This window comes from Mus caroli, unplaced genomic scaffold (genome assembly GCF_978045245.1).
Source record: "Mus caroli unplaced genomic scaffold, Mus_caroli_1 scaffold_13, whole genome shotgun sequence".
NCBI lineage: Eukaryota > Metazoa > Chordata > Mammalia > Rodentia > Muridae > Mus > Mus caroli.
This window is the reverse complement of record NW_028227268.1, coordinates 56,683,966-56,711,921: the sequence shown is the minus strand read 5'-3', so window position 1 is coordinate 56,711,921 and position 27,956 is coordinate 56,683,966. Positions and strand designations below refer to the sequence as shown.

The 27,956-nt window shown below is 41.2% G+C and overlaps 1 protein-coding gene and 1 long non-coding RNA gene across 6 annotated transcripts in view; one reads left to right on the top strand and one right to left on the bottom strand.

Moving 5' to 3' along the window:
- Shisa6 (shisa family member 6) overlaps nucleotides 1-27,956 on the bottom strand; it is a 292,149-nt gene that overhangs the window by 56,864 nt on the left and 207,329 nt on the right. The gene's annotated exons all lie outside the window — the stretch shown is intronic.
- LOC147001487 (uncharacterized) lies at nucleotides 138-27,773 on the top strand. Of its 2 annotated transcripts, XR_015045049.1 has the most exons (5): nucleotides 138-1,555; nucleotides 13,664-13,965; nucleotides 17,873-17,929; nucleotides 22,391-22,589; nucleotides 26,084-27,773. It is a non-coding gene; the product is annotated as an uncharacterized LOC147001487 (long non-coding RNA). The 2 variants fall into 2 exon arrangements; XR_015045050.1 differs by lacking the exon at nucleotides 17,873-17,929.

Genomic DNA, 27,956 nt, shown 5'->3' with positions numbered 1-27,956 from the left:
CAGATGACATAGCTCCTTGAAATGGGGCCCTGACACCGGGTTTTGGAGTGGATGAAGAGTAAAGAAAACTCTGCCTCAGCATACCCATCTGTGATCATACCTTGGGTAGAGTTTCTACTCTTTATTCTATAGACAACGCAATTTCACAACTATTAACATGGAATTTGCATCAGAATCTAGAGACGATTTAATGTACTGAAGTAAATGAGGGCTTTCAAGGAGACACCCACATTTGAACAGAATTATTAGAACATAATAATCACAGGCAAGGTAGGGATAAACAGGTCTACTGATGGACTAAAAAAGACAAAGTGCACATATACATGCATCTTTCTTCTATCTTTGTCTACAAGGCCATAAAAACTTAGAATGCAATTTATAAGAACATGGATAGAAACGGAAAACATTATGCAAACTAAAGTCATGCACAGAAAACAAATATCACATGATCACACTTACACATAAGAACTGAGGTTAATAGCATAGAAGCAGAGTGAAGTAGTGGTCGCCAGATCCTGGGTAGGCTATAAAAGTAGGAGACAGGATGCTCCCCTAGATCAAGGGTGCAGAGGTAGGAGAGATATTGTCTGCTGATCTATAGTGGGGTTGACTATGTCCATGTCTAACAGATAGACAAAATGGCTAGTAGAGAGAATACTTTATTTTTGTGATAGCGCTTTCTGTGTTTCCCAAGCTGTCCTTAAACTCATGATCCTCTTGTCATACCTTCCCAAAGTTGTGTACCACCACACCTAGCAGCAGACAGAAGTTTGAATGTTTCTCCAATACACAGAAACACTAAATGGTGATAAATTCTATAGGAAGGTGTGCCAAGATTCCCATGTTATTTTATACAGGGCATTTGAACATCTGCAGGGCTTGGTGTCTAAGAATCCTGGAGTCTTCCATGGATGGAGAGCAATGCTGATTTATGCATTCAACCCCCTGCTTTTCTCTGGTGCAGTGTTTAGGATGCTAAGAGTGGAGGAGTTTCATGATTACGGGTTGAATATCTGCCCATTCTGTGCTAGGCTCTGGGATAGGCATTGTGGCTGGGAGAAAAAAAAGCCCCTATTCTAGGCTCCAGGGAGTTCATAGTGTAGTTAACAGAAAGGGAACAATTACAGCACACTTTGGTGGCCGTGGTGACATTCTCCAAGCAAACAGTTCCATAGATTGACAAGTGGATCCAACATGTCTTCAAAGGTGGAGAAAGGACACACAGAGCACAATACTTCAAGAAAGGAATAACTCCAGAGAGGCTTTGGCTACTTTTCACCTGCTCAGAATCCTGGTGAGCCCTGGCCCTGGCCCTCCTAAGCAGGTTTTTATAAATGAAAAGAGGCCCATTCAAGGAAAAAAGCCTCCCCCTCTTTGCTTCTTACAGCAGTTTTTGTTTATCTCATTATCTCCCAACCTGAAGAACAGGACCATCTGGCATGCGGGCATGTTAACAAGATCATAAATTAGGAGGAGAAATGAAGCCAGATTTCCATAATGGTCGCAAGACAGAAATCAACAGTGCCGTGCAGCAGCAATGGAGTCAGCTTGGAAGGTAGGGTGGGAGGGAAACAGCAAAATGAAAATGCTTCAGCATACTCAGCCTGAATGAAAAACACAAATCCAGACTCATTTACAAGGAGGGTGTCAAAAATACAAAAAGTGCTGGCCAGGCATCATCTCTCCTCTCTTCTTGCCTCCTCACCCCACTTCCTGCCTTCTAGGTCTGCCCCTAGAAACTGGGCCAATTTGTATCCCCCTGTTCTCAGAGGTCGTTATTGTAATAATCATCTGGAACCTCATTTTGCAGCGGAAAAAGATTCACCCGCACATAGGCTGCCTGCCTGGGCCAGAGCCCGGGGCAGTGTTGAGCAATTGCTCCATAGTATCACTGGGACTTCAGTGTCTGCAGGAACTCTGCACCTGGGCTGTGGTCAGGACAACCCTGGTTAGTGTGAGAGACCTGGCCCAACAGACAAGTGCATGTTAACATGCCCCACACAGCTGCATACACACCCAGTTCAGCCTGCAGCATCTTGGTCTCTTGGCTCAGCCATTGCTTTCTTCCCAGTGCTATGCCAAGAGCATGCTAAATACCCCACAAATGGGTGGTGGGCCTGGCCTCCCTATCTGCTCCCTGTCTTTTAACTTCTTTTGCCTCCTTGGGAACACAGAGTGTTTCCTTTCTTCCCCAGTAACAAAAATACTACTTCCCGTTAAATATTTTTATTATGTGTTATGTGTGTGGTTATGTCCCCCTGGGGCTAGAAACCCAACTCTGATCCAGTGCAGAACAGTACACTCTTTCTCCACCTGCAACTATCTCCCTTTCAACAGTGGGGAGAATGACAGATGACATTGGTATGCTGGTTCTGCTTACAGAAGGCTGTACAGGAGAAGGGCTTGTCCTTTTCAAGAGTCCCAAGTATACATGATAGACTGCACTGGAGAAACCATATGCATGCTGCCTGCTAGGTGAATTCCTCAAGTCTGAAATGAACTCCTTTTTTCCCCCTATTGGATCGCCCCAACACACATCCTTCTGGATACCTGACTTTGGAGAGGTCCCCATCATTTCTGGAGTGCCTGCAAAGCTGATCTCTGTTCAGAGCTTCTTCTGGAGGTAGTACATTGACAGATTCTTCAGTCTCTCCATTGGGTGTTCCCTATTCAGGCTTTTAAACTTTTTTAAAAGTCAGTTTGATAAGGTCCAGCTTTGCCAGTCCCACAGGTAATTGTTCTTCCTTTGGATGTAAAAGGTCCTGAATTTCTGTCTGTGCCTCTCATCCCATTTTGTACATTCAGCTCCTTTTCCGGTTCCTTCTCATTAATGCAGATGCATGCTTTGCCTATTTTATTTGTACTTTGTTAATCCACAATTCTGGGACTGGCTAATCAATTCTACTCTGTAATTTATTAATTTCTGCTTTTATCTTTATCAATTATGCACTTCCAGTTTCCCTGGATTTATGTAGCTGTGCTTCCATATCCTTCCATGATGAGGAAATTTATTTGTTTTCATTTGCTTCTTTGATTTTCCCCTCAACTCATGACATTTTCTTTACAGTCTAACTCAAGGTCAGACTTTGTAAATGTCTTCTGGCCCCTAAGAGAGAAAATGATTTCACTTCTCTCAACATTAGTGGCATAAATATTTGCTCATTGAATATTCAGGTAAGTGCAAACTTACCTACCTACCTACCTATCATCTGTCTGTCTATCTATCTATCTATCTATCTATCTATCTATCTATCTATCTATCTATCTATCATCTATCTTAGATTTTGGATTGCTCAGAAAACATTTCTCCTTTTAGTATTTTTGTGAACGTTTTCTTCAATTCTAACCACTTTTGCCTAAAGCATTTGTATGCAACCTCGTTGTATAGTGAAGGGGCTGGTCTGTTATGTCTTCCTAATGGGTGTCACCTTGCATTTCATTGGCCCTAACCATTGTTTAACAACCAGCTTCTACATTTTGGGAGTAGCCTTGCTCTGGTTATAACTCCCACAGATAACATAAAGCCAAACCTTATTTCCTGGTCCATTTAAGATTCTGTTATTAAATGCAGGGGCCAGATCACTTTTGTCTTTTTTCCCCACTTTTATATTTTCTTGCTCTTTGCATCACTTGAGAGCATTACTTTTATAAGATCATTGTTTAGTTAATACATGTTTATTTATCTGAAATTGTTTTCCTACTATTGCATGATATAAAGCACCACATATAGTTATTTAAGCTGTACAAATATCAGTGTACCTACTTTTTATAACTATTGAAGTCTATATGAAGCAGTGACTAAGGATACATGGGGACAGAGAATGCAGACTCCATACCTTCACATCATTTTCTTCCTTTCCCACAAAATGACCCATTTAGTCCTGTCAAATAAAGTAGTTATCTCTGCATTGTGGCTATTGGTTAATTTGTCTGTAGGTTCTAAGAATCACTATATTTGTGTTGCCTTTGTGGAGGGAGGGTCTGTAGGGCAAATCTAGATTCCATTTTTTATTAGCACCGATCACAACTAGACTTCTTTAAGTAACGTTTTAGTTCCACTCTCAAGGTCAGAGTCAATTCTTGTGATTCTGACTCACAGTGCAGGTACCACATAGTTTTATCTGCTGTAGGGCTGCAAGTGGAACGTAGAGCCCCCTCTGTTAGTCAGGTGTTCTGTCTCTAATTGACAACCCAGCCCCACATAAACTATCTTAGTATCAGGGGGTGGCTGTTTACATTTTCAGAATTCATGCTCATCTGAGAAAGTCTTTGTTTTGTCTCGGAAAGTAAATGGCTTCTTGCCTGGTGCTTGTGTCACCAGATCAAAGCTCTCCCCCCAACCCCTAGCCCCAACCCCGCACTGGGTATTGCCCCCTTCTGGAACTTACTTGGAATGGCTTCATACTGTGGGAATCAGTGTTGCAAATTCCACTTGTGCTCCCTTGTTGGTAGCTTTTTCCTTTGTTAATTCTTTGCCTAGACACTTGTTGAATTATTTTTTATTCACATAAAGAATATAAAAATCTTTATAAAATCTATATAGAATATACATTATATAATGTAATGAGTTGGTTAGTGGCTTGTGCCTTGGAAGTCCATCCTACCTATTCAAGTCTTCCTAATTTCAGGAAAGTTTTCTTCCACTCTGTCCTATGTTGCCCTTTAAACTGGTCAAATTCGTTTGTATTCAAAGTCTTGACCTAGATATTACTTTCACCCTGAAAGTTCCGGGGCTTTCCTCTGGCTTCCTTCAAGCTTCTGAAACATCTGCAGGCTGAACTTCACTCCCTGTTGGTTTTAGTTATGGAGTGTTTAAGCTCTTTGCTGTTCCTAGCCATTTCTAGTGGCGTTCTCTGTCTCCGCACATCCTTTCCTTAACTCTCCATGTGCTTAAGCAAGCTTCCATTTATTCTTTTGTCATTCTGTTTCATCCAACATTTTATTAAAGATATGGTCTTCTCCATTTCAATTAAGTAAATGCAATCTAATATGTTTAATACATTGTTCTAGATATTTTCAATAATTTTATCCTAGTTTCTATCAATACAAAAACCACATCTCTCATCTTAAAGGGAATAAGAGATAGTTTATTCTGGAGTTTTTTGGTGTGATCATGGCCCAGGACCTCAGATTTAGGTTATCTCAAATTCCAGGTTCCAGCATGGAAGCATTTTCATGAAGTTTTATAGTTTTCCAGTAGGAAGAAATTCATATATCAAAGCAAATTTAAATTATAATGGTGGGTATATCACAGAGGCAGGCACAGAGAGATGGAGGGAGCTTTTATATAGGCCCAAGATGCTAGCTGAGCTTTTGGGTGGATCAAAGCTATTGGTCTGCTAGGATAATAGATTCTAAAAGGTTTCTATTTATTAGTTACATGATGTCAGTGTTGATACTAAGGGAAGCAAATGATGTCTGTTCTGAAAGGGTTAGAACTAGCCCATGGTAAGGTAAGTAGCTTCTGGACCCATAGCATCCAGTCTCCCCATCACACTGCAGTTCCGACCAGTCAACAAGTGTCTACAGAGATTCCCTTCCTGGAGATCCTGTTAACATTCATTAACACTGATTATCATTTTATATAATTCATGTTTGTAATATAGTTCACCTTTTTTATCCTTAACTGATTTACCTTGAAATACAACAGCTCTCTTCATCTGAACCGCAGCCCCATAAGAAGTAAGTACTAATAGAATCTCCCAAGAGCCCTCTTCTACCATCCTGGATGGGGTTCCCCACTTGGATAATAAGTTGATATAACTTATTATAACAACTAAGATCATGAATCCAGAAAAACATGTGCACAGTTCCAGGATGGGACAATGATTACTGGGATATATTTTTTCCCCCAGGCTAAGCTTTTTGTGTTATATACTGACAGTGTAGAGTGCTGTCCTACGCTGGCTGCAAAAGCTGTCCATAGCTGGGGTTGAGAACCAGATGCATGGAGGGGCGTGATATCTGACGACCAATTTCTTGGTGGCTGCCAAGTGTTATGGACGTCACTTAGCTAGCTCCTGTTCATTCTTTGGATTTCTGTTTCATTCATTCATTCGTTCATCCATTTATTTGTTCATTTTTGATTCATTCAACAAGTTCTTCAAATTAATGCCAGACATCAAACTACATTCCCAGGAAGTTCAAAGACCATGGAATAGAATAAATAAAAGGAGGAGGAGAAGGAGAACGAGGAGGGAGAGGAGGAGAAGTAGGAAACTAGATATTTTCAGCCTATAGAATAGTAAAGATTTAAAAAAAAAACCTTGAAAGACGTGAAAGTATTAGAGCTTTACCTCCAGAAGAACAGAGGTAACAATTATATCCATTTTTAGAAGTAGCTAACAGAAAAATAGTAAAGTGAAATATTTAAGCTATTAAAATAATAAAGTCATCCAAAAATTCTGTATCCTGAAAAACTGTGCCTCAAAAGTAATGGATAAATGAAAACTTCCTTAGCTAAACAAAAATTGAGATATGTTGCTATCAGTCTTGCATTACATGGACTTTTTTTTATTAGTCTCTTATATTGCATCCAACCACAGTTTCCCCTTGTTCCTGTCCTTCCAGTACCTTTCCATCTCCCCCATCCTCATCGCCATCCCAACCCCCACCCCACCCCCACCCCCATCCTCATCCCCAACCCGTATCCTCATCCCCTATCCTCAGATTTACACAGAAAGAGGAAGGGGCTGGGTTATCAAAATGGATGATAAAGGGACTAATTTTCAAAGGAGACATGACAGTCCACAATTTCTATGTGCCCAAAAAACAGAGCACTAAATTATATATATAAAATCAAGACAGAACTGTGAAAAGAAATAGGTAAATCATCTCTTATAGTTAGAAACCTTAATAATTCACCATCAGAAATGGACAAATGAAAAGGCAAAAGAAATGAACAAGAGCACAGTTGAATGACGTGAAACATAAACATTAACTGGTTGCAATGGGCATCTATAGACCATTTCATTCAGCAACAGCAGAATATACCCATTCATAAAACTCATGAGAAATACTTGCCAAGACACAGCACTTCTGGGCCATGAAATACACTGTAATAATATTTTCAAGTATGAGAATAACAGTGTCTGCACTCAGAAAACAGTAGAATTAAGTCCAAAATCAACAGCAAAAAGACAATGAGGTTATCCACAAACATACAGGCACTAAACAACTCATTTCTTAATAATATTGAGCCAAACAATTAATTTAAAAAGAAACCAGAAGATGTTTTGAAGTAATTGAAAGTGAAAACATGACTTATTAAAATTTGTGTTATTAAACAAAAGCAATTCTCAGCGAGAATTTTATACCATCGAATGTTCAGATTATGAATGAAAAAGGACCAAAATTAGTCACTGTCAGTTTTTACCTCAAAAATCAGATAGAAGGTGGAAGAAAGATTTTAAAATTAGGATGGAACTCACTGCAAATGGGGACAGGAAATCAACAAAATCAAAAGATTATTCTTTGAGAAGATAAATAGAGTTGCTCTCTAGCCAGGCACATGAGAAGAAAACAGAGAACACAAATCACTAATATCAAATCTCAGAAGTATCAAAAAACATTGCTGTATATAATTCTATGCTTTCATATTTGATACTCTAGATGAAATGTATCAACTCCTAGGAAAACATTTGCCAAAATTTACACAAGAAGAAGCAGTCAGTCTTAATAATTTCGCCTATGTTAAATAAATTGGAAGTAGTCACTATTCTTATGCAGATGTGAACCCTGAGCTGCATAACAACTGGCCTGGTAAAATATGCCCACTGGTGTAATAACGGCAGAAATTATGAAAATAACTAATCACTTTTTGATTGGCTCTAAGGGCCATTCCACAAGACATAACTCATACCTAGTACCATTAATTAACCTCAGGACCAAAAATCTGAAGATAGGTAAATCACAGACAGGCTCTAGTGGAGAAGCTATTGCTATTATAGACAACTTATTAAACTAACTACTAAAGTCTTGTCATTATACCCTTAGGTAAGTACAAATCTCAACCCTCATCAGAGAAGCTTTGTTTGCAATAGATGGTGAGTAACACAGACACACACAAATGGTCAGTGTGCAGAGAGAAAGCGATGTGAGAGTGTCCATCACTAATTATGGATCTCTATAACACTCACTCTTCTCAAGGTTCAAAGATCATTGCAGAAAAGGGCTGAAGGATAAGGAGAGTGGATGGATACAGAGAAATGGTGTTTCCAAACACAACTGAGCAGTTATACAAATGAACTTACAGAGATTGTGACAGCATATACAAGACTTGCACAAGACTAAGTACACTTGATCTTAGCCAAAAGGCCGAGAAGCGATTGCACAAGACTAAGTAAATGGTTAGGCAATCCTACCTCTAGCTGACATGCTGTTGGCATTCAATGGCTGCTGGAGTCTTCACCCAGCAGGTTTTATTCTGAAATGCACAACTGAGAGGAATACTTATGTTCCAACAGATGACCCTACATCCATGCACATACTGGTAGCACTAATATACTCTATGGGGACAGAGAGCGAGAGGGAGGGGAGAGAAAAGGGAGGGAGGGAGGGAGGGAAAGAGAGAGAGAGAGAGAGAGAGAGAGAGAGAGAGAGAGAGAGAGAGAGAGAGAGAGAATAAAATTAGGAGGGTCTAGTGATAGCAAAGGTAGGAGAGAACTAGAAAGAAAGGGAATCGGGGCATGGATTTGATCCAAACACATTATATACATGTGTTAAATTTTCAATCAATTAAAAAAAATAATGGATACATTTCCAAAACAGACCACCAGGCCCAGATACATCTCTGGGTGAATTATAGTAAACTTTTAAGGAAGACATTATAACAATCCTCCCAGTTCTCTTTCAGAGGAAAGAAGCAGAAGGAAGATTTCCTATCTCAGTGTTAAACTAATACTCTAAACCCAGAAGAAAATATTATAAGAAAACTACCAATATCTCCCAATAGCACAGGACATCATCTCAAGAATCAATAAATGGAACTACATGAAATAAAATAACTTTTGTACATCAAGGGAAATTATCAGAAGAATGAGCAGCCAGCCTACAGGGGATTACTATCTATAAAATGTAAAGAACTGCTTAGATTAAACACACACACGCACACACACACACACACACACACAAATTTAAAGAGAAACACATTTGTGTTTCAATAATGTATCTTAATGTTCATAATTTTTTACCATCAGGAAAATGCAAATTAAACTTACTTTGTAATTCTATATCACTTTAGTCAGAATGACTATGATGAAGGAAAATAAAATGATCAGACAGGACAGCAAATGATGTTTAATATGTGGTATAAAGAAGAATTTATTTCCTTCATTGCTGGTGGAAGTATAAATTAGTCCAGCCATTATAGGAAAATTCCTCAGATATTTAAAATAGAACTACCAAATGACCCAATGATACACAATGAAACCACTCCTGGATGCATGTATAAAAGACTCGTTCCTACCAGAGAGACACATACACATTCATGTTCACTGCCAATCTGCTCACACTAGCCAGGAAATGGAACAAGCCTAGTTGTCCATCAACAGAACAATAGACAATGGAAATGTGCCATAAATATACAATGAAATTTTACTCAGCTGTATTGTATGAAATTTACAGGAAAATGAAATACAAAACTTCCATGTTTTCTCTTGTGTGTGGATCCTGTCTTTTAATGCAAATTATGCAAATTATGGGGTGTGAGAGTGGGCAGGACCTTTGAAAGTAGGTACAAAGTTATAAGAGGGGAATAAGAGGTCTGGAAAATGGGTGGGTGGGCAAAAGTGTAGCAAGAGAGTAGGGTTACAGAGAGACCAGTATCAAGATTAACATATAAAGGAAGCCCTCATTATTGGTTAGAAACCCTTTCTTACCTGGTTTACTTATATGAAACACAGTACATGTGAGAAAGACCTCAATATGCAAGCATGTGAGAAGGCATGAGAAGAAAAGTGCTATATAAATGACCTATAAGTGTGGTCCAGCACTTTAGAATGGTACCTTTCCCAGCTCTCTGGTTCTCTCCTATTCTTGTCTTTCTTTCTTAATACACTACCCCCTTTGTGCAACTGTCCATGGGTTTCTGTACAATTCATTGTTGGAAGACACAAGAGCCTATAAACTCCAGTGAGTGCTGTCTAAACTCAGATCCACACCTAAAATACAAAGTCATGTGTAATCTGAAAGCAGACAGGAAGCTTCATGCATGACAGGGCACATGACTGAAGGGCTTTGTTGAGAAGCTGTGGGAAAAAGAAAAAATAAAGCAAATTCTGTTTGAAATGCCATTAGAAAGCCTAAATTTTTTGTGTGCTGATAAAATATAGTTTTAAGGAAAAGAAAACTACAAAGTTCCTGCCTAAAGTTATTTATACATAAAACTTCTCAAAATATTGAATCAAAGCCAATAGCACATAAAATCTTATTATATTCCATGACCAGGTGAGGTTTGTCCCAGTATTCAGGACTTTTTAGCATTCAGGAATTAACGCAAGTTGCCATCCTTTCAATGACTGGACCACAAAAAGTCACATGAGCAAAACAATAGATACAGAAAATGTATTTGAAAAAAAAAATCAACCCCCTGGATTCATGATTTTAAAGTATCCTCTCAGCAAGCCAAGTGAGAACTTCTTTGACTTAATAAACAATATTTACAAAAACTCCACACCTCAAAAATATTTCATAACCAAAACTTGAAGCTTTGCCACTAAGGTCAGAATCAAAACAAGTGTATCCCCACTCATTGTTGCCTTTCAACATTGGAAGGATCAACTGATACAGTAAGACAAAGAAATAAGGCAGAGACCATATTGATTGTGAAGGAAGAAATAATAACCAGTTTCTTTGCAAACGGCATGATTGTCTTTGTACAGAATCAGAAAGGATCATTAAAAATACTCGTGGAACTAATAAGTGGTTATAACAAGGCCATAAGATACAGGATTGACATTTGAAAGCCTATCATGAACTGGGGAGATAGCCTAGGGGGTAAAATGTGTGCCATGCAAGCGTGAGGACCTGAGCTGAAATCTCCAGCACCCATGTAAATGCAGGGTGGAAAGGATAGCTTGACTGTAACTCCAAACTTTGGAGCTGAAATCTCCAGCACCCATGTAAATGCAGGGTGGAAAGGATAGCTTGACTGTAACTCCAAACTTTAGGAGTAAGAGATAAAGAATCCCAGGGTAAGTTGGCTCACTAGGCTGGCCAGAATTGGTGAGCTCTGGGTTCAGTGAGAGACCCAGCCTCAATAAATAATTTAGAAGGAAACTGAGGAATTACAGAATACACAGTGTAAACTTTAGACAACATGAAATCCCTTACATGAATATACATTCATGCACATGCAAAAAAAATGACTTTTCCATTCAGTGATAATAACACATGAAGTTCAAATTGAAAAAAAAAATGAGATGACTTTAATCAGGACTCCAAATTTTAAACAGAATAATTCAAACAGGACATCTATATGAGAAATTCTGTCAATCTCATGAATAAAATAAAATAGCCAAGTGGAAGAATATTCTGATTTCATTGGTAGGACGATTCAATATTTTGAATAATGTTAGCTTTTACCAACTCGATCTACAAGTGCAGTACAATCTCACATTCACATTATACTATGGATACTGATAAACTGACTCTGAAGTTTATACGTTTCTTGAGTTTATTATGAAGTTTATTGAGAAACTAAAAATCTGGAAGAGTGAACACATCACTGAGGAAGATAAGAGATAGAGAGCTGATGCTACTAGCCCCACTTCAAGACAAAACACGAAGCTGCAGAAATCAAGGCACTGCAGCATTGGTGAAAGAACAGATTAACAGTCCAACAGAAAACAGAGATCAGGGAAGGCAGCCTACACAGACATAGTTAGCTGAATTTTGACAGAATAGCTGAGAAGCACAAAGGAGTCATGACAGCCTTCAGCGGGTACAGCTGGAACTTTTGAACATCTCTTGGGATAACGTTTTTCACATTTTGTGAAGGTGTGTCTCTGTATTTTTAATTGTTCATTCTGTACCTGTAGAATTGAATGTTGGCAAGATTTTGGTATTGACATTTTTATGGCCCTTTACCATGTTTTCCATTTTGAAAATATTCATCCTTCTTTACCTGCCTAAGGCAATCTTGAATTCTATCAGAGATTGTCTCAGTACAGACTAGTTCTAATAAAGAGCTGACGGCCAATAGCTGGGCAGGAAGGAGGGGGCTGGTCTTAGCAGAGAGAATGATGCAGGAGAAGAAAGCAGAAGGAGGAGTTCAGAGAGCATTCCGGAATGATGGGGAACAGATATGGATGGACTAGCAGAGCAGAGAAGAGTATAGAGATAGCCATGTGGTGGGTCATAGGCAAGATAGTCATGCTAAGTTAAATAAGGTAGTTGGAGACTGTCTCAGCCAAAGGCTCAAGCTTTAAACTGTACTAGAAGTCTCTGTGTCACTATAATGCTAGCAAGTCCACAGGAAGTCCTGCTATAACCATCCACACGCCTTTAATCCCAGCACTCAGGAGGCAGAGGCAGGCAGATTTCTGAGTTTGAGGCCAGCCTGGTCTACAAAGTGAGTTCCAGGAGAGTCAGGGCTATACAGATAAACCCTATCTTTAAAAACCAAAAAACAAACAAACAAACAAACAAACAAACAAACCATCCACAAGGATGAAAATGTGAGTCTAGACAAGCTTTCACTCTTCACAAACTTAACTCAGAATAAATTAGTGGACCTAACTGACAACCTCAGAACTATCAACTTCTACAGGATAGCGCAGGAGAAAACCTAGATGACCATGGATGACAAAGGCTCTTTAGGTACCATACCAAAACTATGAGCAATCAAAACAAAACAAAGCAAAACAAATTGGTAGGAGAGCCCTCATGAACATTAAAAATCTGTGCAAAAGGCATTTCTATTTATTGAGAAAGACAAGGTATAGACTAGAAGCATGTATTCAGCAAGCATCCCATGAAGGATTGTCAGCCAGAATATACACAGAGGTCTTAACACTCAACAGTTGTGTGTGTGTGGGGTGGCGGGGGGAGAACCTGCACAAAGCAGCTGATTTTGAAAATGACTAAGGAGACCAGGAGATGGCACAGTAGCTGAGATGGCTGCTCTTGCAAAGGAACTGGCTTACATTCTCAGAACTTACATGGTGGCTCACAATCTTCCTGCACTCAAGTTCCCATGAATTCTGACAACTTATGGCTCTGTGGACACCAAACACATACAGTGCACACGTGCACACACACACACACACACACACACTCGAACACACACACAAGCACACCTTCCATTCACAGAAAGTAAATAAGCAAAATTAAAAGGTTACAAATTAAATATTTTAAATGAGCAAAAGATATTAACACTTTCTCACAGCGGTACAGTTGGAAATTAGCTCACAAGCAGACATGCTTAGGGAAATGCAAACTCAATCCAGGAGATGCCATGATACAGGTTGCAGAATGGTCACAGTCTGAAAAACTGACATCTCTCATGCTGATGAAGATGTGGAACAAAGGACATTTCACATCACTGGTGGGCACATAACAAGGCACAATCACTTTGAAGGACAAAGTGGTGGTGGCTCCTTCCGAAACAGAAGACACACTTACTATATGATCCAATGATTACAAATTTTCATATTTCCCACAGAGGCTGAAAACTCAATCCCACAATTACTCATAACTACCCAGACTTTGAAGCTCTCCATCTGGTGAATGTGTACATGAACTATAGAAATCCAGACAATAAAACATAACCCTGGACTAAAAAGAGGTGAACGATTAGCCAGAAAAAAGATGCGTGGGGACATAAATATATAGTGCTAATCTGAAGATGCTGGTGATATACAATTTCAAGTACAGCTATCCAGAAATTCTAAGATCGTGGAGTCAGTAGAAAACATCAGCGACCATTGAAGATTTGAAGCAGACAAATGAACAGGAGAAGCACAGGTTTGTAGTGCAATGAAAAATTTGTTTTTTAGGATATGTCAAAACCACAGAATGGATGTACACTGTCAACACTGAACCCTAATGCAAACTACATAGTCAATGGTAATGGCCTATCAATGGCATTGCAGCATCTGTAATAAATGTGGCATCTTGTGGGAGATGCTGATAGAGTAAGCCATGCATGTGAGTCGGGAAGACGTATATGGGTAATTTCTCTACATTCCCATTGTACAGAGTGTGGTCCAGGCACAATGCTAGTTACACCATATCCCTGTATTCTGCTTTCTACTTCAGTAGCTCTAAGGAACCATCTTTGAATTGTAGATTACACACTATGCTGAATCCTTCAGAAGACAACCAAAAGGGCAAGTACCATTACTTTGGAGAGGACAGAGAGGTTTCCTCTCTGTGGGTGGCATTTGATTTCCTCTCAGCAGGTGATGGACAGGAAGGAGCCTGGGGCATCAGAAAATGAAAAGGGAAGCCAGCATATTTACCTTTCACTGGCTCTCCAGGCAGATACCCACCATCTCCACTCTACCTCCTTGACATTTCATCACCAAATGAGCTGGCTCACTAGAGAGAACAAGTAAGAGTCTGAAGGATGGACAGAGGTCAATTGGGCTATGTACCTCCAACTGCTATCCTTAGGCACACTCTTTGTGGTCCCTTCTCACCTTGCCTGGGTTCCAGTACCTAGCCCATCCCTGACCTCTTACAGTGCATACAACATTGTTGGCTCTTAGGAATTGTACCATCCTTTGTAAAGTCCCTGAATTAGACTCACTGTTTTAGCAAATGCCATTGCTTCCTGCCACAAGGGAGTAAAGTGATAAGACCTCACACATTTGTTTAGAAGTGGGATGTTCTCTCTGCCCTGAGTTACAATGACCCCAGTGCTTAAGACACCGAATTACTATCTCCTGCGCATCTTCCTGTCCTTGTTCTTTTATTCTTGCTGCTGGTAGGGATGTGATGCCCACTGTCTGGAAGCCTGGCTCCTGGCTGCTTCTCAGGAGTGTGTCGACATCCTTATGGGGAGAGAATTAAGACTGATAGGCCCTGTATGACCTTGGTGTCCCCTTTGGAGGGATGCTCATCGTCAGCCAGAACAAGCTGAAGAGCATCAGCAGTCTTCCAAATGTGTCTCCGGGGACTGGTACTATAAGAAACGTTCCCTGGAGAAGCTCCTGACCTCCTTCTCACTGTGTGTGCATAATCGGTCATTTGAAATAGGGATGCTCAGAGTGGAAAAATGGCAGCAGTGCTCCAAATTGGCCCAACTGTGTGAACAGAGCCAAGGGCAGTGGAGGCTTCACTCTGAGTCAGAACCAGGGTGAGTGCATTTACCAGCTCAGCCTCACTGTCCGAGCAAAGAGACTGCCACAGACAGTGTGTCCTAAACAGTGGTGAGGAACACACGTCCTCCCATTCTAGATGCTTGAGGTCCAGGATCCGGGTGCCATTAGGCTTGCTTTCTCCGAGCTATCTCCCTGTGGCTTGCAGGTAGCTCTTGTTCTCTTTGTGGACTCTGTGCTCACAAAGACCACTGTGGTTCCGAGCCCCATCATAATGGCCTTACTTAACACCAGTTACCTTCTGGGCAGCTTTGCTTCTGAATATAGACATAAGGGAGGGAAATGGTTCAGCATATGGAGTTTGCAGGGTGATGACCAATTCCATCACTAATGGTGGAGAGATGCAAAGTTGAAAGGCAGTGGCTAAGGACAGGTAGGAGACAGAATAGAGAAATTTGCTTCCTCCTGTCACTATAGTGTAAGATTGAAGCATGCTGGAGAAGGGGAGAATGAGGAGGGAAGAGAAGGGCCTGTGCTTAGAAGATGAGGCCAAGAAAGAAACTCTGAGGTTGCCCTTTGTGTGGTCCACATAGGCCAGGTAATGGCAGGGACCCCAACTCCTAGTCGGCCTCCATCCCCTTGGTGAACGGTGCAGTAACCTGTTTCCTACTGCTGCTATGGCAAAGTAGTATAAATCTAATGTCTTAATACAACACAAGCTTTTACCTGGCAATACTGGAAGGCAGAAGCCCACAGGGGACTCATTGACTTGAAACCAAGGTATCACAAGGCTGGGTTCTCACTGGAGGCTCTAGGGGCAATTTCCCCTTATCTAGAGCCTTCCTGCCTCTTTCTTCTTTATCATATCCAGCAGCACAGCATCTCCCACATTCTCTCCGTAACTCATGCTCACTTCCCAATGGATGTGGGCTTAGACAAGCAATCCATGATCACCTTTCAGTGTTATAATTCCTTTGGCTTGAGAAAGAGCATGTTAGTAAGTCTGGGAAATAGAATGTGGGCAACTTCTGAAGCCATCCCTTTGCTGTTACGATGAGCTAATTCTGCTTTTTACCATAGGCTACCTCCTCTGTTTAGAAAGGCACTGGGTCCCAAAGAAATGGTGGCAACCACATCTCCCAGATCAGGGTGAAGTAGTGATTGAGGATTTTTTCATAACCGTCTCCCCTGCTCAAATATGACTGAAAAGCTAGATAGACAGGAACAAGTTGGGAGAGATGAGCAATTCTGGCCTCAGCACCTGATTGGGAGAATGTTTGACTCCTCACAGCAAATGCTTTTTGAGCTTGAAAATCCCAAACGGCTCAGAGCTGGGTAGCATGGCTGCCTAACAACCAGGGTTCTGACTTCAGAGAGATTTTACAAGAAAATTAAGTCTCTCACAGTTGGCACCAGGTATCCCACATCCAGTCTTTGGCATGTGTCTGGATAGCAGTTTCATGGTGTTCAGCTGAGAGTATCACATTACCCTTTCTCCACAATGTAACAATGCACTTCTGCCTTCTCTCTCATGAGAATCAGGCTCAGTCTAGCCTGCTCAATCCAGGCCCTGTCCTGTGAGAACCCAGAAATAACCCCAGAGAAGCTAGGCCCTCTTTCTCCTAAGATCAACATTCAGATGAACAGTAGCCTCTAGGCTTCTTCCATTCTCTCTGTCCAATAGGATCAGGCACAGTAACCCACTTTTACAGAAGCCTTAGCACGTGGGCTGTGCTTGGAGGTTGCCCTCAGCAGATTCTGTCCTAACTTAAAAATCTGGACTTTGTCATGCACAGCCTGTCTCCTGTGACCCAGCTAAGAATCCTCAAACTGGCAGAAACTCTGGCTGTACCCTAGCTTAAGGTCAGGTCGGTGAATCTATAGGTGGAAAGGCTTCAGAATAGCTAGGGAGACCCAGTGGGAAGCTAGCCTGGGGAGTAGAGGGCAGGAAGAAGAGGGGACAGGAAGAAGGCAAGGCAAAGGGGCAAAGGATAGAACCAATCAGGGAGCAGGGGGAAAGCAGAGCGAATAAACTCATCTCCCTGAAGTTGTTGAATTAGGAAAATTAAGACTATAAATTAAATACTGCATCTGTTCTCGGAGGCCCCTTCTTGCATTAACATTTTTATGCTTTTATAAGTTTCCAGGGGAAAAGAATAAACTAACCACTAATATCAAGGAGATTTTGAGGGCTTTAATAGGTTTTAGGAGCTGTATCTAACAGGAACAAGGATGTTTGTTGCATATCCCCGAAGGTCCACAGGGAAAAGCATACACTTGATTCTCCGCAGCCTGAGTGGAGGCTTAGCCTGAGCAAACCTGCGTCCAGACACTTATGTTAGATCCGCTCGACAGCACTAAGCCCAGCAGCAGGAAGATGGCTTTCCCCTTATATCACATGAAGAGAGTCCTTAATCCACCACATATCCTCACCTGGGGAGGGGCAAAGTAGTTTTGAGGGACTGGAAAACCTCCCTCTGAACTCTTGATGAGATCTAGTCCAATGGGAAGCTCAGAGGTCCAGAAATGGACCATATTTGGATGTCACAATGGGTGGGATAGGGAGCTCATTTGTCTCACCACCTTCTAACCATCCTTCTTGGATGCAGGAGCTGACTTACCCTACATGGCTTTCTTTTCCATGTAAGAAACAACTGAAGGAACTGGTAAGTGTGCAACATACAATATGTCATGCTGATGTGATATGCCCACAGACATTGCCTTCCCATAGACAAGGTAACACATTACAGGTGGCTTTAGAATGTATAAGCTGAAGGTGATTTATCCTTAATATTAAACATGAACTGTCTTTTATCTGAGAGTCCATGTGAGCATGCTCAGCCTTTATTATAGTTTAATTCTGAAATCCTCTTAAAGGTCTATGTATTAAATAAAGGCTGGGTCCAACTTGGTGTCTTTGGAAGAAGGCAGAATCTTTAAGAGGTCTGTCTTGGTGGGAGGTATTTGCATCACTTGAGCTATGCCATTGGAGACAAGCAAGCAAGTGTGAGGGCACTGCTCTCTTCTTGCCATCTGCTTCCTAGTCATGAAGGAAGTAGCTTTGTTCTGTATGAACTCCTGCCAAGATCCTCCACCACAGGCCCAAAGCAATGGGAACCTCCAACCATAAACTCAAACCTCTGTGGACCCAAGTGAACCTTTCACCCTGTATGTTGACTATATGATGTGTTTGTTGTAATAATTGAAAACTAAATAACTCACTATTATAAAACCCTGAAGCTAAGGGAAGTACTTGGGCATAGTAGACATTAATTATATATTAATTGAATTAATGAATATTCAGGACAACAATAAATTCTCAAATCCATAGGAGCCAACTCTGTACAGATTATGAATAAATAAATGTTTCTAGAATCCTCCTAAGCCATTGGCTGTAAATAGTGAGTGTAAAGTTCTATTTTCATGGTTCCTTAGATTCCTTTATGGATTCTGAGATGGAGCCCCAGAGAGATGACATTACTAAATGACATTCAGGACATGGAAATTACTGTTTCCTCGATGGAGAGGTGGCAGTGGATATAGAATCTGATCTGCATAAAAGGTCACAGTAAGCAGAAGAAAAGAAGCGCCAGCCCCTGCAGGGGGCACAGAGAGGACCAGCCTCTACAGAGGCAATGGCCAACTCATTTCTAGAGTACACAGTGGCTGAAATAATTTTTAAAATGTTTTTTGGTTATCTGCTTTCACTCTAATCTTTTAATCCCAAATTTTCAGAGTACATGCTTATAACATCATATGTAAGTGCATCTTTGGAGGGTAGGTAGAAAGAAGGGATGATATCTGGACTGGACGAGAGAGAGAGAGAGAGAGAGAGAGAGAGAGAGAGAGAGAGAGAGAGAGAGAGAGAGAGAGAGAGAGAGATCACCTGACCAAAGATCAGTGATAGTAAGTCACACGGAGCAGCTTGCTTTCTGTGACCTGAGAATGGGTCCAGAGGGGCAGAAGACTGATTCATCCGCCACCCCTTAAGGATGTCCTTGAACTGTGTGCATTTGACAGCTTAGGAAATGGGGCTGTGAGGTTGTGGTTAAGAATCTTCAGATAGGAAAAATCACCCTGGGCCATCTGGGTGGGCTGACATAAACATAAGGTCTTTATCAGACGGACAGAAGCAGACAGTAGAGTGATGTGGTCATGAGTCGAACAGTGCAATAAACCTCCCTACAGAAAATAGGAATGAATTTGTTCAAAGAGCACATAGCCCTTGTGACAACCTGACTGGAGCCCAGTGAGGCCTGTCTTGAGAGGTTTCTGACATCTAGCACTGTGGCATAGCTAATATGTGATTTAAGTTTCTAAGTGTACAGATTTTGTTAGCGTCTCACTAGGAAATGGATACATCTTCCACAGAGAATCTGGAAAACCTGCTGACTAGATAAGGAAGGGCAAAGGCAAAGCACATAGGTGCGTCAGTAGAGGTGTGCAGTGGATCTCACTCCCACCACACCTGGGTTCAGGAATGACTAGCAATAATGTTATGATTCCCATCAAACACCTTCTCGGGAGCTCGGTTCTCACCAGTTGCCCCTGTGCATGTGGTCATGAGCTGACTGGATCATTCTGACTCTTACCTTATCAAGGAATGGACTGAAAACATGGTGGCTCTGGAGGAGGGACTTAATTACAAAAGTGGACATTCTCTGCCTCTGTCTCTCTATCTTAGTCTGTCTGTCTTTCTACTCTGTCTCTCCACTCCTGCTCCCTTTGCCTCCTCCCCTTTCCCTTTGTCTCTTCAGCTTTTTTAGTAGTCAGATAAGCAGCATCCTCTCCTGCACACTCTCCATTGCTGCAGTGTTCTTCCCTCACCTCACTCCCACAGCCGTGGAGCCAGCTTGCTGTGGACTGAAAGCTCCAAGCCACACACCAAAATAAACCTCCTTCCCTGTCAGACTGTTTCCCTTGGGTGTTTTGTTGTAGAGATGGACACTTGACTGATAAGAATAGTTCGATCTTTTCCTTTGCTTTTTCCTTTAGGATATATAATGGAGACCTATTAAAAAGGCCGAGGCATTGTGATGTCATAGTAGAGCATTGTGGTCTCATCACAGTGCTCCAAAGTACTGCCACACAGCTCCATTTTACATAATAATGCTCAATCTGCCAACACACCCAGGTTGTGCCACCATGGCTCTATTGTGACATGAAATGCTCTAATGTGACATTGCGATGCTCAGTTTTGCTACCACAGTACTTCATTTCATCATCACAATGTTCCATTTTCTGCAACAGTATCAAATTGTGCCATCATAATGTGCCATCACAGCTATATTGTGACATCACAATGCTGTAATGCAGCATCACACCACTCCCCTGTGGCATCAAAATGCACAATTTCACCTTTAAAATGCTGCATTGTGATGTTACAATTTCACCATGACATCAAAGTGCTCTCTTGGGACATTACATGGCACTGTAACATCACAATGCTTCACTATGACATCACAATTTTAGCTCCCAATGACCTACTGTGCCTTCACAGTGCTTGTATTCATTATTTGTGTGTGTGTGTGTGTGTGTGTGTGTGTGTGTAACAGGGAATCTGAGCCAACACTATTGTGAACACTACACCAGGAAGTTTGTGTGTTGACAACTAGGTGCCAACTGAAGACCTTGTGAACAAAGGCTTTGCAAAAGCAGAAGAATAGGATATTACTGCGCACATTTCCCTATGGTCCCTTGCCTACAACTACACTGTAGGAGGCTCTGCTCACCCAGCGTGAGTTCTTAAGGATTAGCTTCAGAATGGAGGTGGCAGAAATGTTTCTGCCATCAGCAGAGTTCTATTTAGAGCAACAAAATGAGCATGGCCATTTACAAACATTAGTCTATAAGAGCTCTTCCAGAACTTGCCAGATAGCCAAGGCAACCACACTGGTAACAGATCTGAAGACAGGTTCTGTTGAGCAGAGCATCGTGCTCTTCTGACTGCCATTATCAAGAGATCCAGTGTGAAATTCAGCTTGAGAGAGGGTCTTTTTTTTTTTTTTCGCCACCTAGCATGAAATCTCTGCAGGGAAGACTCTGCAGTGGCCAGGCAGTGAAAACTGAAGCAGGAGCAGCCAGTGGAAGAGGACAGGAAAAGGAAAATCAGGTAGAAGTGAGCCAGGATTCAAGCAAAGCATGACTCCAACATCAAGAATACCTCATCTCCTGCCTTCACCTTCCAGGGTTAACAGATACAATTTCCTTCAACGTGCTAACTTCCTGGCTCTCCCAAATGCTCCTTCTGACCCTTTAATGGAAGACCACTAACTAATAATTCCCTTAATTTGGGCTGTGTCAGCCTTACTGAAGGCTCTAAGGACTGAGCAGTATGTTTCATGAGACCCACCTACTTTATTGCTCCTCTACATTCAGATGGCAACTCAACAACCGGGCACTTATTGAATAAACTACAAAAAGAACTGTAGAGCTACAAGTCAGGCTCCTATGTTAGGGCAGTGGTCTTTAAAACATCCATTAATTAAGTGCTTATTGTGTGCGGAGTACACTATATTGTTAAAAATCCTTATGTGGTCTGGCCCTGGTCCTCTAGGACTTGATAATCTAATGAAGGGCAGAAGCCATATATATGAGAACAGTAACCATGCATGCGGAATATGAAGTGCATAATGAATATTGGAAGAATTTAAGAGAGAGGCACTATTGTTATAGCTTCCTGGAGTGATAGCTTTTGTGCTAAGCTCTGAATGCATTGTTTGACTGGGCACAGGAAGGCAGAGAGGACAGACAGAGCAAACTGAGAAGCCAGAGGAATGTGACATGTTGAGAACAGAGGAATGGAGTACTGGGGCAGATTGGGGTACATACAAGGCTGAGATAATCAGTGGAGGTTGAAGATGTTAAGGTGTTGGTTTAATTTTTTGGTGGGTGGGTAATGTAGAACAACTAAAATTATTGGGAGAAAATTAAAAAGCTAACCAAAGTTGTACATTTTTAATTATTTTGATCAATAGCATGGATCTGGGCTTACACAAGGGGATTCTTTTTGACTATAGGCCTTTTCATTTTTATTTTATTTTTTTACTTTTTTTGTATTTGTTTGGGGTAGTGGGTTCTACCTCTACTGTGGACTCTGAACCTTTTTCCTGTCTCCTTTCTTCAAGAAGCAGAGCACGGGAAGTGAGCAAGGACGTGCCAGCAAGAAAGGAAATCTAGCAGCAGATGGAGGTACAGGCTACTCACCACCTTTACCTTTCCTGTGGTGAAAAGACTTGAGAACCACCAGCAAGATGAAAAAAATGGATCTTTCTTCCAGCATCCAGAACTCAAGAAGTACATTATTCTTTGGGTGATGAGTAGACAGTAAGTCAATTTTATGGTATTGACAATTACAATGAGTTCAAAAAGTTTAATGAGTAAAAATGGTAGTCTACAGAAGAGAAGAAAATTGTTACTAACTGTACAACTAATGGAGTGTGTGTGTGTTAGACAGATAGACAGACAGACAAACATACAGATAGATAGATAGATAGATAGATAGATAGATAGATAGATAGATAGAATATACAGAGAACTAATAAAATAACAGTTGTTATTTCTTTAAAGAAATAACACGAAATCAAACAATCTAACAAGTAAATGGGTCAATGAAATGAACAGATATCAAAAGGTGAAAGACAAATGGCAAATAAACATGAAAAAATGCTGACCCTCACTGGCCATCAGAGACATACAAATCAAATTAAAATGATATTTAGTCTTGCTGCCATCAGCCATCAAGGAAAGGACAGCATATGCTGGCAAGAATGTGGATGAAGAGAACACTCGCACTACTGGTGGGGATAAGCCAGCCCAGCCACTATGGAAATCAGTATGGAGATGTCTCAATAAACTAAAACTAAATCTACAATATGACACAACCATACTGCCCCTGGGTATTTAGTGAAAGTGCTCCAAATTGACATATCACAGAGGTGTCTTTTCAAAGTGCCAACAACAGAGGATTAGATAAGGAAAATGTAATGTATACACAGTGGAAAGATGTTGGTAAACAATCTATTAAGAATGCTTTAGTGAGCGAGATACAGTGGTTCGAGTTGATAAATGCAGCACTCAAGAAGCTGAGGCAGGATGATCACCAGTTTTAAAGCCATCTGCAGTTACACAGTACTCTCCAGACTACACTGAGCTATCGTGTGAGATCCTCAAAACAAACAAAGGCCAGCTGTGGTGACACATACCTTCAATCCTAGATCTTGAGTGGCAGAGGCAAGAAGATCTGTGAATCCAAGTCTAGCCTGATTTATGTATCAAGCTATAGACTAGCTAGGACTATATACTAAGAACCGGTCTCAAACAAAACAAACCAATAAACTGTGCATATTCTGTCAAAGACACACACACACACGTTTTACTAACTAGAGGATGAGACTGGAGAAGAGAGCATGATGTCCACTTCTTTTCCTTAATCATGGTGATCATCACTTACAGGTATGGGGAATTATTTTGTCAAGTAATGAACAATGACAACTATTCCTCTTGAGTGCTTGCTACATAGCAAACCTTATGTGGAGAACTTTATAAAAGTTATATCAGTGACTCAAACCCTTCTTGAATCAGATAATAGTATGAGGTCACTTTAGAAAGAAGGAAACTAAATGGTTTCAGCACTCCCTCCCTCCCCCCATATCAATGCATCATACTGAGATTGTTTTAGAGACTGGAACTCATTGTGTAGCCAAGGGTATCCTTAAACTTGAAATCCACTCACCTTAGTATATCAAGCACTGAGGTACAGATTTATACCCAAATGCCCATCTAAATAGTCTTTTAAAACCCTACATACTCTCTTATTGGTGTTTCCTAAAAGCCAAACTCTTCATTGAATGAATTATAATTGGACTTTACAAATGAGAAAGTACAGGTGGGGCAAATGATTTGATAGTTTTCCTTTATCCCTCCTGTCCATCTCTCCATCTGTCTATTCCATCCACCTGTCCCTAAATCCAACCTTTCAACTCCCTGGCATGTTTCCATCTAGCCATGAATTTGGTAAGGGAGATTTGTTAGGTTCTTTGAACCACATACAATGATCAGGTAAATCTCAAGGCACTTTTAGAGGAGAGTTTAGCGGCCATGGTGTGGATTCTCGGGCTGGATGGGTTGAGAACTGTAAGGAAGCAAAGCAAGCCAGTGCCTACCATATCCACTGTGGACACTGAACCCATGAGATTCATCACAGAACTCATAGGATATGAACCCTAAATTACTTACTTCATGGGGTGTCATTCCTTGGCCCTACTGAAGAGGAGAATATGCTGTAAATCGTGTGCCAAAAAGAGAACATCTCTGGGATGGGACTGTGTTAACTTACCATTAGTGTGACAAAATGCATTAGGTAGGTAAACTGAAAGAAGGAAAGGCTGTTTACCTCACAGTGTCAGGTTTTCGGTTATGGGAAGGGGAGAATGGAAGGAAGGAAGGAAGGAAGGAAGGAAGGAAGGAAGGAAGGAAGGAAGGAAGGGAGGGAGGGAGGGAGGGAGGGAGGGAGGGAGGGAGGGAGGGAGGGAGGGAGGCAAGGAAAGAAGGAAAGAAGAAGGACCAGTGTTGAAATACTCATTAAAGAACATCACCAGTGACTTAACTTCCATCCTGAGGCCCAACTTCTAAATCTCTAAAAGAGACTCAGACCAGCAAAATTACCTGGAAGAAGCAGAGACAAGCCAAACTGTCAGAAAAGAACCAAGTCACAAAGCTTCCTGGAAGAGGCTCAGGTATTGAACTACCTGCAAAAAAAAACACTCTCCAACCTGTTGGGCTACCTGTATGCTATGCCATGTGCTGTAGGTACCCAGGTTTTGTGAACCCTTTCACGCAGGGTGGTATGTGCATTGGTAAGTGCAGCTATCTGTGAGTCATTTCTACTACTGTAAGTAACCCTTACCTATACATCTGTAAGCAACCTCAACAAAACTCATTGGTTTAAGCTGGAATTCAGCAGTACTTGGTTTGCCATCAGTTTCCTCTCAGGAGTAAGTAAATGTTTACAGCCCCCAAGGAATCGTATCATACAACAGCCAGAAGTTGTGGAAGATTATTTAATTCACAAGGCAGGAAGATTAGAATACTGTTGGTATATCTGTCCTAAGTATTTTTGCAAACTTTAATTCTTCTGAGCATTTAACCACTCCTAGAGTAGTTGCTCTCAGGCATGGGAATTTGATCCTCAGCAGACAACTATAGTGACTAGACAACCCAACAGTTGTCATAACCAGAGGATTTGATGCCACTGGCCCCAAGAGGTGGTGACTAAAAGCATTGCTAAACACTATATAATGCACAAGATAGCCTTCAGTGAAAAACTATTTCACCCCAAATGTTAACATTAACATTCTACCCCCATAAGAATTATTTCCCTCTAAATGCCAGCCATTAAAAATCAGTGGGTAAACCACTGGCCATGTAAAAATGAGGATCTTGATTCAGATCCACAGAACACATAAATACAAATTCAGTACCCAATGTCTATAAATCCAGAACTCTTGAATTACATGACGGGTGGAAATGAGTGAATCTCCAGAAGTTTGTACATGAGCTTGCACTGGATACACAATGGTGTGCAACAAGAGACTGGCACTTGTGGTTGTCCTTTGACTGCCACCGACAAATCATGGCACATGTAAGTTGCATTCACACATATACATACAACACTTAATACACGTGATTTTAAAAATCACCAGACTCTGTTCCCCAGTGAAGAGTGAGTATTGGGTGACATAGGCCACATGGTTTCTGAGATCTGAGTCAGGTGAGCATTACCAGCATTTCTTATGGTTTATGTGAAATGTCTCCCACAGGCTCATGTTTGAACCCCTAGTGGCACTATTTGGGGATGCTGTGGAACCTGTTGAATATGGTACAGGACTGGAGGAAGACTGGAAGACCATCACTCTTGAAGATTATATCACCTTCCACTTTGTGTCTATCACTTCCTTCTTCCTGGTCTGGCTGGTGTGTGACCCATTCCACCATGGACCCCCACTACCATGAAGGTGCTCAGCCATGCCATCCCTGCTTCAATGGGCTGTGCCCTCAAACCATGGGCCAAATATTTCCTCCCTTCTCTCTGTCAGCTATTTTAGGACAAGATCAAGAAAAACAACAAATAAAATAGTAATTATGGTGATTATAATGACAATAGCAAAATATTAATTTACTAATGCATGTCTATTCTTCATTTCAAAATGGCACCAGCTGACCAGTATCCAAAGCCAGAAGCCTGGAGGTTAGCTTTTTCTTCCCTCTGCTTCCCACCTTCACCTTCTTCCATGATCTTTCTCAAGCCACTGCTTCATCACTCCCAAAGTACACCTTGAATGGATGTGCTGCACAAGACATACACAGTTTCTCTGCAGTGGCATCCTAACCGACTGTTCTCTTCTTGCCTCCCTGAGACTCTATCTCCATAGAGCTGCCAAAATGATCCCTTAAAACATTAGCTGAATCATGTCGTGCCCCTGTATTAAAGCCTCCCACTACTCCTGGAATAGATCCAAATTCCTAGATGTTTCTCGGAGTTCAGTTCCTAGAAGAAGTCATATTCTTCTCTCCTTGGGGCCTTCGTTGTTGTTCTGTATGTACCTTGTCACAAGCTGGCTTCCTCTCAGCTTCTGGATCTCTGTTGTTTTCCCTTTAGAGAAGCTAGACTTGATCTTTCTAAATAATGCCTCTTATTATTCTCTTCCACACACCCTTGTTTATTGCTCTCACTGCACTTAGCACAATGTGTAATCAACTAATCTCATTATTTTATTTATGTATTTTCCATCTCCCATTACTAAACAAGGGCAGGACCCATGTTTCTCATGCTCATTGTTATACCTGTCGCATCTAGCACCATGCCTAGCAGGTGTTCCACAAACGTGAATGAGTTGCCTCTTAAAATTATACACCGTGTTGCAGTTGACAGACACTGTCAGCCAGAGAAGCGAAGAGAAGTTATCATTGAGGATGATTAAGGGCATGGGGTAGAATTGGCTGATAGCATCACTACAAGCAAGCCACATAAAATTGTATCCTGGAGTCGGTGGAGAGTGCTCTATCCTATTCCCTGTGACTACATGGAAAACAGCAAGGTGGAGATGGGGATCTGTGGTCTTAAGACACAGTGTAGCTTCCTGGCCATCCTGGGGAGAAGTGCTTACTTTAAGTACACACAAAATAGTCACATGCATCCAGCCTACAGCATATTCCATGGGTCTTGGTCACCGTGTCTGTTTGTAGCAATGAAACCCTAAGACACCCCAGCTGTCTATGTACCTGTTTTCACATAGCTGATATATCAAATCTCAAGGAATGTTTTAAAACAACAGTGTTTGCTATTTGGATGACATTCATATTTATTATAATTAGCATAATTTTTAACAAAGTCAAGTACTTTGAGCAGACTCATACTCTTGGTTGGATGAAAACAGAAAATGGTAGGCAGCCACTCATAATTTAGACTACTAGGTAATGCTTATAAATTAAACAATAAAATTCTATTTTAAAAAATCCCACTATATTATATGCACACTTGTCTTCATTGTTACAGCGAGTTATTTACGGCTTTCTGTTAAAAAAGAAATTGTTTTGCCAAATCCAGCCTCCAAGGGCCTCATTTCCCTGTCCCCTTTCCCTGTCCCCTTTCCCTGCCATCTAGCACAATTTCGGAAGCTCTGGATCTACTCT